At 37.7% G+C, this 15,873-nt stretch overlaps 1 pseudogene; it reads left to right on the forward strand.

Annotated features, from left to right (window-relative positions):
* Positions 1–8,467: 8,467 nt before the first annotated feature.
* LOC118920006 (olfactory receptor 5V1-like) lies at positions 8,468–9,378 on the forward strand (annotated as a pseudogene).
* The last annotated feature ends 6,495 nt before the right edge of the window (positions 9,379–15,873 follow it).

A 15,873-nucleotide genomic window follows, 5' to 3' on the forward strand; every position in this document is an offset into this window, starting at 1 on the left:
CCTCGATACTGGGAAAACAGGGTAGCAAGAACAGTGAGCAGGCACTGGAGGCTGGGCGACAGAGGACATAAGAAAAGCGCGCGACCATTTTTTTTTTTTTGCTTTTTGGCTGCTTTGTTTTGGCGAGCGCTGTTTGGAAGTCTTAAAGGGACAGGGACCCCAATATTAGGGAAACAGGGCAGAAAGACCGGTGAGCAGAGGCCTGAGGCAGGCACCGGAGAATAAAGAAAAACGAACGACCACCTTTTTTTTTTTTTATTAAAAATTTTTTTTTTTTTTAATTAAAAAAATTTTTTTTCTTGTTTTATTTTGTGGTCGTTGATTTGTTTTGGCGGGTGCTTTTTGGAAGTCTTAAAGGGGCAGGGCGGGCCACTTAATTCAGAGGTAGGGAATCCGGGACCTCTGGGCACCCTAACCCCTGGGCTGCAGGGAGCAGGGAGGCCCCTTATGGAGATAAATAGCCTCCCAGCAGCTCCTGCTCCAACGCGACTCCACCATTTCGGAGTAGCTGCCCGAGCCAGGCAACGCCCACAGCAACAGCGGAGATTAACTCCATAGCAGCCGGGCAGGAAGCAGAAACCCTGTCTGCGCGCAGCTGCGCAGCACAAGCCACTAGAGGCCGCTGTTCTCCCAGGAGAGGAGGGCCACAAACCAACAAGAAAGGAAGTCCTTCCAGCCGTCACTGGTCCCAGTTCTGCAGACTATTCCTATCACCATGAAAAGGCAAAGCTACAGGCAGACAAAGATCACAGAGACAACACCAGAGAAGGAGACAGACCTAACCAGTCTTCCTGACAAAGAATTCAAAATAAGAATCATAAACATGCTGACAGAGATGCAGAGAAATACGCAAGAAAAATGGGATGAAGTCCGGAAAGAGATCACAGATGCCAGAAAGGAGATCGCAGAAATGAAACAAACTCTGGAAGGGTTTATAAGCAGAATGGATAGAATGCAAGAGGCCATTGATGGAATTGAAATCAGAGAACAGGAACGCATAGAAGCTGACATAGAGAGAGACAAAAGGATCTCCAGGAATGAAACAATATTAAGAGAACTGTGTGACCAATCTAAAAGGAGCAATATCCGTATTATAGGGGTCCCAGAAGAAGAAGAGAGAGGCAAAGAGATGGAAAGTATCTTAGAAGAAATAATTGCTGAAAACTTCCCCACACTGGGGGAGGAAGTAATCAAACAGACCACGGAAATACACAGAACCCCCAACAGAAAGGATCCAAGAAGGGCAACACCAAGACACATAATAATTAAAATGGCAAAGATCAAGGACAAGGAAAGAGTGTTAAAGGCAGCTAGAGAGAAAAAGGTCACCTATAAAGGGAAACCCATCAGGCTAACGTCAGATTTCTCAACAGAAACCCTACAGGCCAGAAGAGAATGGCATGATATATTTAATACAATGAAACAGAAGGGCCTTGAACCAAGGATACTGTATCCAGCACGACTATCATTCAAATATGACGGTGGGATTAAACAATTCCCAGACAAACAAAAGCTGAGGGAATTTGCTTTCCACAAACCACCTCTACAGAACATCTTACAGGGACTGCTCTAGATGGGAGCACTCCTAGAAAGAGCACAGCACAAAACACCCAACATATGAAGAATCGAGGAGGAGGAACAAGAAGGGAGAGAAGAAAAGAATCTCCAGACAGTGTATATAACAGCTCAATAAGCGAGCTAAGTTAGGCAGTAAGATACTAAAGAGGCTAACCTTGAACCTTTGGTAACCACGAATTTAAAGCCTGCAATGGCAATAAGTACATATCTTTCAATAGTCACCCTAAATGTTAATGGGTTGAATGCACCAATCAAAAGACACAGAGTAACAGAATGGATAAAAAAGCAAGACCCATCTATATGCTGCTTACAAGAAACTCACCTCAAACCCAAAGACACGTACAGACTAAAAGTCAAGGGATGGAAAAACATATTTCAAGCAAACAACAGTGAGAAGAAAGCAGGGGTTGCAGTACTAATATCAGACAAAATAGATTTCAAAACAAAGAAAGTAACAAGAGATAAAGAAGGACACTACATAATGATAAAGGGCTCAGTCAAACAAGAGGATATAACCATTCTAAATATATATGCACCCAACACAGGAGCACCAGCATATGTGAAACAAATACTAACAGAACTAAAGGGGGATATAGACTGCAATGCATTTATTCTAGGAGACTTCAACACACCACTCACCCCAAAGGATAGATCGACTGGGCAGAAAATAAGTAAGGACACGGAAGCACTGAACAACACAGTAGAGCAGATGGACCTAATAGACATCTATAGAACTCTACATCCAAAAGCAGCGGGATATACATTCTTCTCAAGTGCACATGGAACATTCTCCAGAATAGACAACATACTAGGCCACAAAAAGAGCCTCAGAAAATTCCAAAAGATTGAAATCCTACCAACCAACTTTTCAGACCACAAAGGCATAAAACTAGAAATAAACTGTACAAAGAAAGCAAAGAGGCTCACGAACACATGGAGGCTTAACAACATGCTCCTAAATAATCAATGGATCAATGACCAAATCAAAATGGAGATCCAGCAATATATGGAAACAAATGACAACAACAACACTAAGCCCCAACTTCTGTGGGACACAGCAAAAACAGTCTTCAGAGGAAAGTATATAGCAATCCAAGCATATTTAAAAAAGGAAGAGCAATCCCAAATGAACAGTCTAATGTCACAACTATCGAAATTGGAAAAAGAAGAACAGATGAGGCCTAAGGTCAGCAGAAGGAGGGACATAATAAAGATCAGAGAAGAAATAAATAAAATTGAGAAGAATAAAACAATAGCAAAAATCAATGAAACCAAGAGCTGGTTCTTCGAGAAAATAAACAAAATAGATAAGCCTCTAGCCAGACTTATTAAGAAGAAAAGAGAGTCAACACAAATCAACAGTATCAGAAACGAGAAAGGAAAAATCACGATGGACCCAACGGAATGCAAAGAATTATTGGAGAATACTATGAAAACCTATATGCTAACAAGCTGGGAAACCTAGGAGAAATGGACAACTTCCTAGAAAAATATAACCTTCCAAGATTGACCCAGGAAGAAACAGAAAATCTAAACAGACCAATTACCAGCAACGAAATTGAAGCGGTAATCAAAAAACTACCAAAGAACAAAACCCCCGGGCCAGATGGATTTACCTCGGAATTTTATCAGGCATACAGGGAAGACATAATACCCATTCTCCTTAAAGTCTTCCAAAAAATAGAGGAGGAGGGGATACTCCCAAACTCATTATATGAAGCTAACATCACCCTAATACCAAAACCAGGCAAAGACCCCACCAAAAAAGAAAAATACAGACCAATATCCCTGATGAACGTAGATGCAAAAATACTCAACAAAATATTAGCAAACCGAATTCAAAAATACATCAAAAGGATCATACACCATGACCAAGTGGGATTCATTCCAGGGATGCAAGGATGGTACAACATTCGAAAGTCCATCAACATCATCCACCACATCAACAAAAAGAAAGACAAAAACCACATGATCATCTCAATAGATGCTGAAAAAGCATTTGACAAAGTTCAACATCCATTCATGTTAAAAACTCTCAGCAAAATGGGAATAGAGGGCAAGTACCTCAACATAATAAAGGCCATCTATGATAAACCCACAGCCAACATTATATTGAACAGCGAGAAGCTGAAAGCATTTCCTCTGAGATCGGGAACTAGACAGGGATGCCCACTCTCTCCACTGTTATTTAACATAGTACTGGAGGTCCTAGCCACAGCAATCAGACAAAATAAAGAAATACAAGGAATCCAGATTGGAAAAGAAGAAGTTAAACTGTCACTATTTGCAGATGACATGATACTGTACATAAAAAACCCTAAAGACTCCACCCCAAAACTACTAGAACTGATATCGGAATACAGCAAAGTTGCAGGATACAAAATCAACACACAGAAATCTGTGGCTTTCCTATATACTAACAATGAACCAACAGAGAGAGAAATCAGGAAAACAACTCCATTCACAATTGCATCAAAAAAAATAAAATACCTAGGAATAAACGTAACCAAAGAAGTGAAAGACTTATACTCTGAAAACTACAAGTCACTCTTAAGAGAAATTAAAGGGGACCCTAACAGATGGAAACTCATCCCATGCTCGTGGCTAGGAAGAATTAATATCGTCAAAATGGCCATCCTGCCCAAAGCAATATACAGATTTGATGCAATCCCTATGAAACTACCAGCAACATTCTTCAATGAACTGGAACAAATAATTAAAAAACTCATATGGAAACACCAAAGACCACGAATAGCCAAAGCAATCCTGAGAAAGAAGAATAAAGTAGGGGGGATCTCACTCCCCAACTTCAAGCTCTACTATAAAGAAATAGTAATCAAGATAATTTGGTACTGGCACAAGAGCAGAGCCACAGACCAATGGAACAGACTAGAGAATCCAGACATTAACCCAGACATATATGGTCAATTAATATTTGATAAAGGAGCCATGGACATACAATGGCGAAATGACAGTCTCTTCAACAGGTGGTGCTGGCAAAACTGGACAGCTACATGTAGGAGAATGAAACTGGACCATTGTCTTACCCCATATACAAAAGTAAACTCAAAATGGATCAAAGACCTGAATGTAAGCCATGAAACCATTAAACTCCTGGAAGAAAACATAGGCGAAAACCTCTTAGACATAAACATGAGTGACCTCTTCTTGAACATATCTCCCCGGGCAAGGAAAACAACAGCAAAAATGAGTAAGTGGGACTATATTAAGCTGAAAAGCTTCTGTACAGCAAAAGACACCATCAATAGAACAAGAAGGATCCCTACAGTATGGGAGAATATATTTGAAAATGACACATCCGATAAAGGCTTGACGTCCAGAATATATAAGGAGCTCTCACGCCTCAACAAACAAAAAACAAATAACCCAATTAAAAAATGGGCAGAGGAACTGAACAGACAGTTCTCCAAAAAAGAAATACAGATGGCCAACAGACACATGAAAAGATGCTCCACATCGCTAATTATCAGAGAAATGCAAATTAAAACTACAATGAGGTATCACCTCACACCAGTAAGGATGGCTGCCATCCAAAAGACAAACAACAACAAATGTTGGCGAGGCTGTGGAGAAAGGGGAACCCTCCTATACTGCTGGTGGGAATGTAAGTTAGTTCAACCATTGTGGAAAGCAGTATGGAGGTACATCAAAATGCTCAAAACAGACTTACCATTTGACCCAGGAATTCCACTCCTAGGAATTTACCCTAAGAATGCAGCAATCAAGTTTGAGAAAGACAGATGCACCCCTATGTTTATTGCAGCACTATTTACAATAGCCAAGAATTGGAAGCAACTTAAATGTCCATCAATAGATGAATGGATAAAGAAGATGTGGTACATATACACAATGGAATACTACTCAGCTATAAGAAAAGGGCAAATCCAATCATTTGCAGCAACATGGATGGAGCTGGAGGGTATTATGCTCAGTGAAACAAGCCAAGCGGCGAAAGAGAAATACCAAATGATTTCACTTATCTGTGGAATATAAGAACAAAGGAAAAACTGAAGGAACAAAACAGCAGCAGAATCACAGAACTCAAGAATGGACTAACAGGTACCAAAGGTAAAGGGACTGGGGAGGATGGGTGGGTAGGGAGGGATAAGGGGGGGAGAAGTAGGGGGGTATTAAGATTAACATGCATGGGGGGGTAGGAGAAAAGGGAGGGCTGTACAACACAGAGAAGGCAAGTAGTGATTCTACAACATTTTGCTATGCTGATGGACACTGACTGTAAAGGGGTTTATAGGGGAGACCTGGTATAGGGGAGAGCCTAGTAAACATAATATTCGTCATGTAAGTGTAGATTAGTGATACCAAAAAAAAAAAAAAAAAAAAAAGGGCATTTCCTGTGTGGTAACCTCCAACGAGTTCTACACAAGGGTATAAAGGGCATATAAAAGTGTAGGCAAAGGGTCTGTTTGTGTTTATACAGAGGATCAAAGCCTAATTGGGCTACCCCGAAAATGAACTAAGATACGATATGAAAAAGAACTTCCAACATCTGCACCCTCTGGAAGACTCATGCCAGAAGATGATCATCAAAAAACCCCAACAAAGATCCACGCACTGCTACAGCTGTAGATGCACTCATCCCACCAGTTCCTGGACCTGCCATGGGAATGAGGAAGGAGATATCTAAGCTGGCCTGTGCATACAGTAAAACAACAAAATTGGACTGGATCTATACTGTTGGAACTCAACCAAGAATTTGGAGAAGTGCAAATTGTAGCGCTCCAAAGTCTTACAACTACAAACTATTTATTGTTAAAAGAATATATGGCATGTGAACAGTCCCCAGGAATGGGTTGTTTTAATTTGTCTGATTTCTCTCAGACTGTTCAAGTTCATTTGGACAATATCCACCATATCATAGATAAGTTTTCACAAATGCCTAAGGTGCCTAACTGGTTTTCTTGGTTTCACTGCAGATGGCTGGTAATTACAGATATGCTTTGGTTATGTAACTATACTCCTATTATGTTAATGTGTGTGTGCAATTTAAGTAGTAGCTTAAAACCTATACATGCTGAAGTTACTCTACAAGAAGATATATCAAAGAAATAATCAATCTTCCCATGTTTTCTTCCGCCTGCTACTTCTATAGCTTTTCTTCTTCCTTCCTAATTACAACCCTTAAATAGAATTCGTGCCTCATATCAAATTTACCGAGTATCATAATTCTTCCAAGTGGTAAAGATACCTCAAGACAAATGCTGGGCATAGAAGCCACAGGGCATAAATATGCAAAGAAGTAAAAAGCTAACTTTTTCAAACAATAAGGCTTCTCTCTCACTTACCAACTTCACATTTCCCTGTATGGCCCCGGAAGATGACTGGTTAGCCAGAGACGGGTAAGATTCCTCAAGGGAGGAACAACCTAAGACAGGCACAGTCGCAGGGGGGCCATCAGGTGAGAAATTGGGGATCAACAGAGGTGAGGCTTAGAACCTCACCCCCCCGTTCTGAGAGAAATCTTCTGCATACGTGGATGTTTTATTGCCCTGGTCTAGCTTGGATTAACACATAGTCTACAGGCACACACCTGATCATCTACATGTGCTCTCTTACAACACTAAACTATGTTTTCTACCTTTATCTTGTACCTACCTACCACTTCAGCATTTTATTAAAAATAATAATAATAAAGAGAGAAATGTGGTATCCACATATAAATCAAGTATAAAAACCAAATGAGTATTCATATTTGAACTGACTGTTTATAGTTCATAATGCATAAGCAAAACCGAAAGTTTCTGTGATGACTGCCCTTGTACTGTTCACTATGTAACTTATTCATTATGTAAGAATTTGTTCTACATGTAAAAACTTGTTTGTTATGTCTCAGAAGATTGGAGACTGACAAAAATTAGGCTTGGGGTGGTATAATGATTGTGCATTGAGCATTGACTCCCCTATACAGAATTTTATTGTCGTTAACAACCATTTGATCAATAAATATGAGAGATGCCCTCACCAAAAAAAAAAAAAAAAAAAGGACAGACTTCCAATGGTAAAATAAATTAGTAACCGGGATGTAATGTATAGCATAAGGAATATAGTCAAGATATTGTAACAGCCTGGTAGGGTGATAGCTGGAACCTAGAATTATGTATATAAATGTTCTACCACTGTGTTGTACACTTGAAACTCATGTAATGTAATACTGTGTGTCAACTACCCTTCAATAAAAAATAATTATTAAAAAAAAAAAAAATTATAAAATGAATTGGGCCTAGGAAAGGAAGTGAAGAAAAAGGATTTTAAAATATAACACTGTAATACGGTGGTTGGTAGCGGGGTGTACATGGACCATGGCAAGACTCGCTGGGAATGTGGGTAAGTACTGAGTCACTGTGTTTGTTGTACATCTGAAACCAATATAATGTTGTACATGAACAATATCCCCCCAAAATTACATACATTATAAAATATATAGCTACTGCCTTTGAGATAGTGCATAAAATTGTAAACATTGAAATAATAAAAACAAAATAAGGTAAATTCCCATCAGTTTCAAGAATCCAAAACAGCTATATCACTGAGCTGTGAAACTTCAAATGCTAGTGACAGGTCCACAATGGTTTTAATGAGGAGGTGAATTTTTAAACAACTCTAAAGTCTCAGAGGGCTTCCTCACGGTAATTAACTGAGGATGAGTATTCCAAGGAAGAGCATGAAGTCAGGAGATGTTTTTAACAACAGGTCCAATAAATGGAATCTTTAATTAAAATATAAGTAACATATTCATCACCAACCACACACAATGACTTGCCAAATTTAGAATCAATAGTCCCCTTGACTTTTTTCTCTAACCCATTTTTTGCCTTCCTTCCCTCGAGAGAGACCCCCATGGAGAGAGGGGATGGATGGCTACAATCTCACCCCCGTGACTCACTTTATCCTCACGGGACTCTCTGACCTCCCCGAGGTGCACCATCCTTTCTTTGTGGTCTTTGCCATCACCTACCAGGTCACCTTGGTGGGAAACGGGGCCATTCTCTTGACCGTCTGGTTGGAGAGGAAGCTGCACACACCATGTATTACTTTCTGGCCAGTCTGTCCCTCTTAGACATATCCTGCCCATCAGCTACTGTCCCCAAGATGTTGGATAACCTCCTGACTGGGAATCACACCATTTCCTTCCTGGGCTGTGCTTCGCAGCTTTATTTCCTGGTGGCCCTGGCGGGGACTGAGGTCTTCCTTCTTGCTGTCATGGCTTATGACCGGTACGTGGCCATCTGCTTCCCCCTCCATTACACCCTCATCATGACAAAGGCTTGTTGTACCCAGCTGGCAGCAGGGTTTCTCCATTCCCTCCTCCACACAGTGTCCACCTTCTGCCTGTCTTTCTGCAAGTCCAATCGGGTTAACTAGTACTACTGTGGCGACCCCCCAGTGGTGGCCCTCTCCTGCTCATCCACCTACATGGCAGAAATGCTTGTTTTAGTGGCAGGAGGTGTCTCGGGAATTCGTGCCTTCCTAACCACCTTCATCTCTTATATTTACATCATATCCATCATTCTAAAGATCCAGTCGGTGGAAGGAAAGCACAAAGCCTTCTCCACCTGTGCCTCCCGCCTCCTGGTGGTCTGTTTATTCTATGGCACAACCATTTTCACCTACATTCGTCCATCTTCAAGTCACCACTCCCCAGACAGGGACAGACTCATCGCCGTGCTCTAGGGGGTTATCATCCCAATGCTAAACCCCACGGCCTACAGCTTGAGGAACACAGAGGTGAAAGGGGCACTCAGCAAGGTCTTATGTCACTGAGCATGTTTACACTGAGTGTAACAGTAAAACAGAAAAAGTCAGTAATCCTTTTAGAACACATTTATAAGGAGAGTTCATAGACAATAATTTTATTTGACACATAGAATACACTTATGCACACTGAAATTATAAACATGCAAACATACACATGATTTTAGTTTATCTGAAAGCCTACATATCTATATATGCATATGTTGTATCTCAATCCAATGGGAACTTCAAGTATATAACCCCAAAATAAACCTTTTCATGAGTAGCAGAGAATACTAGTTACAGTAATATAAGAATAAACCGAGCCTATCTTTTAAGGTAATTAGAATTTATGTTCATAGCCATATCCATATCCATAGCTAAACCTATACTATTTATTTTTATATCTACATTTACATCTATATCTAAATGTCTATTCATAGATGTTTGTTTTTCTTCTTTTCTTCATGTGATTGAATGCCTGTGCTCTCTCCATAAAATTATCCTTTTGCTCATCCTTTTTTCCTTCTACTTACTATGTATTTATCTGCTTTTCTCCCTCTTTCTGTGACCCTGTACATTCTTAGATCTACCTGTCTATCCAAAGAGAGGACTTATTTTATCTCTGATTTAGTTATCTAATTTAGTTCAGTAAAGTACTCTCATCTTACTCTCAACATGATCAAAATTGAAAGCACCATTTTCTAACACACACAGACACACACATACACAAACCACAAACACTCCTTATGAGTTGCTGTGTATTTTTAGTATCAGTATTCTCCAGCTACAGGGACTAAAATCCCTGACACTAGCCTCTCATTTAGATATAGTAACTATTATGGAGAAATGGACACACATAATTTATAATTGTTTCATTTTCCCCACCATTACTGAGATAGAGTTGACATATAATGTTGTATAAGTTTTGGTGTGCTAAATTATAGTTTGATATATTTCTTGCAAAATATTTGACAGCATAACGTTGGTTAACACATCTACCACCTCTGTTTTATGACACTATCCTTTCTCCATTGTGTTTCTTGGCTGCCTTATCAGATATTAGCTGCCCGTATATGTATGTTTACTTCTGGCTTTTAATTCTATTCCATGGGTCTATGTGTCTAGTATAAGGTTTTGTTGGCTGGTTCCACACTCTTTTGCATAATATAGCTTCATAATATAGTTTGAGGTAAAGAAGAGTGATACCTACTCTGTAATTTTTTCAGTAGTTTTTGTAACTTAAGGTTCTTTTTTATTCCATATGATAAGAGTTTTGATTTCTATTTATGTGGAAACTGACATTGGAAGTTTGATGGGAATTGCATTGAATCTATAGATAACTTTGGGTGGTATGTACATTTTAACAATATGAATTATTCTTATACATGATGGGATATTTACATGTATTTGTATCTTTTTAAAATTTCTTTCATCAATGACTAATAATTTTCAGTTTATTGACCTTACACTTCCTTGGCTAAATTTATACTATTATTTAGTATATTTAGTATATTTAGTATACTTTTGATGCAATTGTAAGATATGTCTCATATCTTTTATACATAAATTATTAATGTATCAAAATGCATTAGGTATTTGTATGTAGATTTGTATCCTCTGAGTTTAGTTTTTTTGTTTAATACTTTCTGGTGGAATCTTAGTGATTTTCTGTCTCTTGTTTATGTCAGCTTTTATCAATGCACATACACTAAAATGCACATTTCTTACTGCACAGATGAAAGAATTTTGATGTTTATATGCTCATGTAATGATCACCCAGATTAGGATTAATAATCTCATTAATTTTCCCCTTTGAACTATTTCATCCAATCCCCTACCTTCCTCCACTATGTCAACCACCAGTCTCTTTCCTGTGCCTATGAGTCTATTTATAACGTGTTTGTGTTGTTTTTAGATTCCACAGGTAAGTGAAATCCTTCTGGTGTGAAAATGATATTTTTTCTTCTTTCTCTCTGAGACTTATTTCATTTAGCAAAATACCCTCTAGGTCAATCTATGTTGTTGAAATGCAAAAATTAATTTCTGGGGTTTTTTTTGTCTTAAGTATTTTTCTATAAAAAATACATCATCTACAGAAACAACATTAATACTTCTTTTATTATTTGGATATTTGTAAATTTTTGTCTTGCATAATTACTAGGATTCCAATGTTTTGTTGAATGGAAGTCACAAAAGTCAGAACATTTTTGAGATTTTTGCATCTATGTTCATCAGGGATATTGACGGCAGTTTTCTTCCTTGTAGTTTCCTTATCTTGCTCTGTATCAGGGTAATTATGTCCTTGTGAAATGGATTTGGTGATGTTCTCTCCTCTTAAAATTTTTGCAAGCTCTTGAGAAGTATTGGTATTAATTCATTAATGATTACTAGAATACACTAATAAATACATTAGTCCTAGGAGTTTCCTATTTTTAAGATTTTATTATTAATGGTTCAATCTTACTATTGGTCTGTTAACATTTTCTATATTTTCATGATTCACTCTTGGTAGAAAGTGTTTCTAGGAAATGTATCCATTTGTTCTTGTTTAGACCATTTTTAGGCATGTAATTGTTCATGTTAGTCTCTCATGATCCTTTGTAATTCTGTAGGATTAGTTGTAATGTTTCTTTTTACATCTACTATTGTATTTTTATATTTTGATAGCCTAGTTAAAATTTTATTTATCTTTTCAAAGACTCATCTCTTAGTTCTCTTTTTTCCTACTTAAAACACTATTGTTTGATGACTTTCCTTTTTGCTATATTGTATTCCTTTTTCTGTGTTTGTATATCTATTATAGGTGTGTGTTTTGTAGTTACCATGTGTTTTATATATGACATGTTACATAAATAGCAGCCTATGTTATTTTGTTAGTTGCTTAATTTTGAATACCTTCTAACAGCCTACATTTCTGTTTCCCCCTCCTCCACTGAATATATAGATATAGATATAGATATGTATATGTCAACTTTATCACCTTTAACTTCAGGATTCCTTCAAATAATCTGCAAAAGTAGTTAATTTTGCTACTTTTTTATTTTAACTTTCAAACCACATTCAAAAATACATTGAAAAGATCATTCACCACGATCAGCTAGGATTTATCACAGGGAAGCAAGGATGGTATAATATCTGCAAATCAATCAATGGGAAACACCACATGATCAAAAGGAAGGACAAAAATCATCTCAACAGATGTTGAAAAATCTTTTGACAAAATTCAACACCCATTCATGATAAAAACTTTCAACGAATATTAAAAAGGACATGTATTTCAATATTATCAAGGCCATAGATGGCAAACCCACAGCCAACATCATACCATACAAATAACCAACAAGCACATAAAAAAGTACTTCATATCACTAAACATCAGGAAAATGCAAGTCAAAACCACAATAGATGTTACCCCACACACCAGTCAAAATGGCCACATTGCAAAAAACAAGTGTTGGCGATGATGTGGAGAAAAGGGAACACTCTTTTTGGTGCAGTCACCATGGAAAATTGGTGAAGACATGGAAATCAGTATACTACAAATAAAATACTACAAATAAAATACTACAAATAAAAATCACCTATGACCATCAATTCCATTTCTAGGAATTTACCCAAAGAAAACAAAATCACTGATTTGGGAAGATGAGTATGCTCCTGTGTTGCCAGCAACATCACCTACAATAGCCGAGATGTGGGAGAAACTAGCATGTCCATCAGTAGACAGATGTATGTAATGATATTCGGTCATAAAAAGAAAGAAATTTGGTCATTTGCAACAACATGGATGGAACTAGATGTCATCATGCTGAATGAAACAAGCTAGGTGGAGAGAGACAAATACCATATGTTTTCACCTATATGTGGAATCTAAAAACAAAACAAAGTAAAATTAAATTGAATTGGTAATGAAAAACCCCCAAGAAACCAAAGTCCAAACAAAATGAACCAAATAACAATAGGCATAGACACTGAGAACACACTGATGGTCCCCATGCGGGAGGGGCTGGGGTGGGTGGGTGAAACGGGTGAAGATGATAAAGAGGCACAAAATCTCAATCATCGTATAAATTAGTCACAGGGATTAAAGTACAGCATAGGGAAGCTAGTCAATAGTTCTATAACATCTTTCTGTGTAGACAGACTCTACACCAGTTGGAATGAACATTTAATAATGTAGAAAATGATTAAATCAACTAAGTAATATACTATAAATCAATATAATACTATACATCAACTATACTTAAATTTAAAATATTTTAAGTTTTGTATAGTACATTCATAATCTCACAGAAAACAGAGTAACCCATTATGTTCATAAGAGTTCAATGGTTTCTTTTACACAATAAGAAGAAACTTGATTTGCCATGATTTCATGTTTATAAAAAAAGACACAGAAAATTGTAGTCCTTTATTTTTCTTCTTCTAACCATTATCCAAAAATCTTTCTATTGTTGTCCAAGACCTGAATTGGGCAAAAAATGTGAGATAGCTACTGTTTTTTAAGAGATAATTATATTTCAGGGTAGTTTGTGTAACACAGATGTGACACCATCACCACAAATAATATTACATTCAAATAAAAGGTAAAATATTAAGCAAACATATGAATATTTTTGTTAAAATAGACAATTAGTTGTGTTTTTAAGATTTTATTCAATTTTATATAGTATTACATTTTAACAAAATCTTTGGGTTTTCATACAATGCAGAACTGAATTTTTAATACCACATGCAAACTCTGTTAGAATAAAATGAGGAAAAAAAACAAAATAAATCTCAAGTTTCTAATAGTATAGTTGTATTATTACTTTGCTTCTTACTTCAAGTCTTTATGGATTTTTCCACTGTGTCTAAGATCAAGTAACAGTGACCTGCCACTGCTATGGGCAACTCTGAAGTATCATAGAGGATGTGTGTCTGGGCAATGCTGCGTTTGGGAGAATTTAATTGTTTCCATAAGACTGCATGCAAAAGTTCACATACACTGTCTGATGTGGCACAAGTTCATATGATGAGGACATCATTGTGTAAAGCTTTAAATTGAATAAAAATATCAATAACATACAGAAAAGGAAGTAACAGGATTATTCTAAATAATGTAGGACCAATCACTAGTGCTGTGATCACATCACATAATGACAATGGAGGACAAAGTGAGGGTAGAGGAGAAGAGAGGATAGGGGATGCCATAGACCAAGGAGAATCAGAAGTGCAGAGGGGGTAGATATTCACAGTGACCACCTGACTGTGGACTAAATTCCGAAGTTGTTGGGATTCCCAGATTATTAGGAAAACTATAGAGAGAATGATACATGATTGCAGATTAAGCAGTGTATTACATAAACATAGAGAAAACGTTCCTTTTTCTGAGGTGACAGGAAAAGGGAATGGAGTGAGAAAGCTTCACCATTCCCTCAACAATAACAGCTGTCTAGTGACCCTGAATGGAAGTGCTGGATATCAAGGCAGAGTCTAGTTTCAGGGATTTTATTCTATGTACCTGGGGAAAACTGGTAACAAGAATACATGGCAGCTGATTAGAAGGTGTGTGTGTTTGTGTGTATGTTAGAAGGTGCTTTCAGTCTTGAACATGTTGAAGCTAAGATGGCAGTAATATTTTAAACTGAATTAGATATCTAAATCAGACAGGAAAAGACAGTGCTCTCCTTGGAGACACACGTTTTAGTGAAAATGGATACGGTCACCAGAAAAGGGGGAGCAGCAGAGGAATACAGAGTGAGTGGGAGCAAAAGCTGAAAGACAGGGTGAGAGAAATCATAACGTTAGAGAGACGTATCAGCCTAGGCAGCTGGTATCACAGTGGAAAGAAGGGAAAGACCTGTGGATAAATGTTCAGATATAGGTTTAAAAATAGACAAAAAATATACAGATGATACAGGTATAGGTACGGATATGGATATGGATGTGGATGTGAACACACACCCCAGTTAAATGAAAAGACACGCTCAGTTACATCTCTTACTTGTGTGATCATTAACAGTTCTCTGTATACAGCTGAAAATACCTACTTTTGAATGATATTATGTTTCAATTGGAATGAGACAAATATGCATACAGATATAGGTATAAAGTTACATGTATGTTTGTATCTATAAATTTCTGTGTATTGTATGTATGTTCTGTATCAATTGAAAATTACTTTCTATGAATTTGCCCTATGTAAAAGTAAGCATTAAGACATTCTCTTTTACTATTGCATTTCCTGTAAACATGCTCCATGACAGAAGACACTGCCGACTGCACCTTTCACCTCTCTGTTCCTCAAGCTGTAGATCATGGGGTTTAACATTGTGGTAATAACACCATAGAGCATGGGGATGAGGCTGTGGCCAGTGGGAGAGTGTCCACCGGAAGAGGGTTGCATGTAGGTGAAGATGGCTGTGCCATAGAACAAGCAGACCACCAGGAGGTGGGAAGCACATGTGGTGAAGGCTTTGCGCTTCCCTTCCACAGACTGGATCTTCAGGATGGCAGATACGATGTAGATGTAAGAGATAA

The sequence above is a fragment of the Manis pentadactyla genome, chromosome 13 (genome assembly GCF_030020395.1).
Source record: "Manis pentadactyla isolate mManPen7 chromosome 13, mManPen7.hap1, whole genome shotgun sequence".
In the NCBI taxonomy this organism is placed as follows: domain Eukaryota; kingdom Metazoa; phylum Chordata; class Mammalia; order Pholidota; family Manidae; genus Manis; species Manis pentadactyla.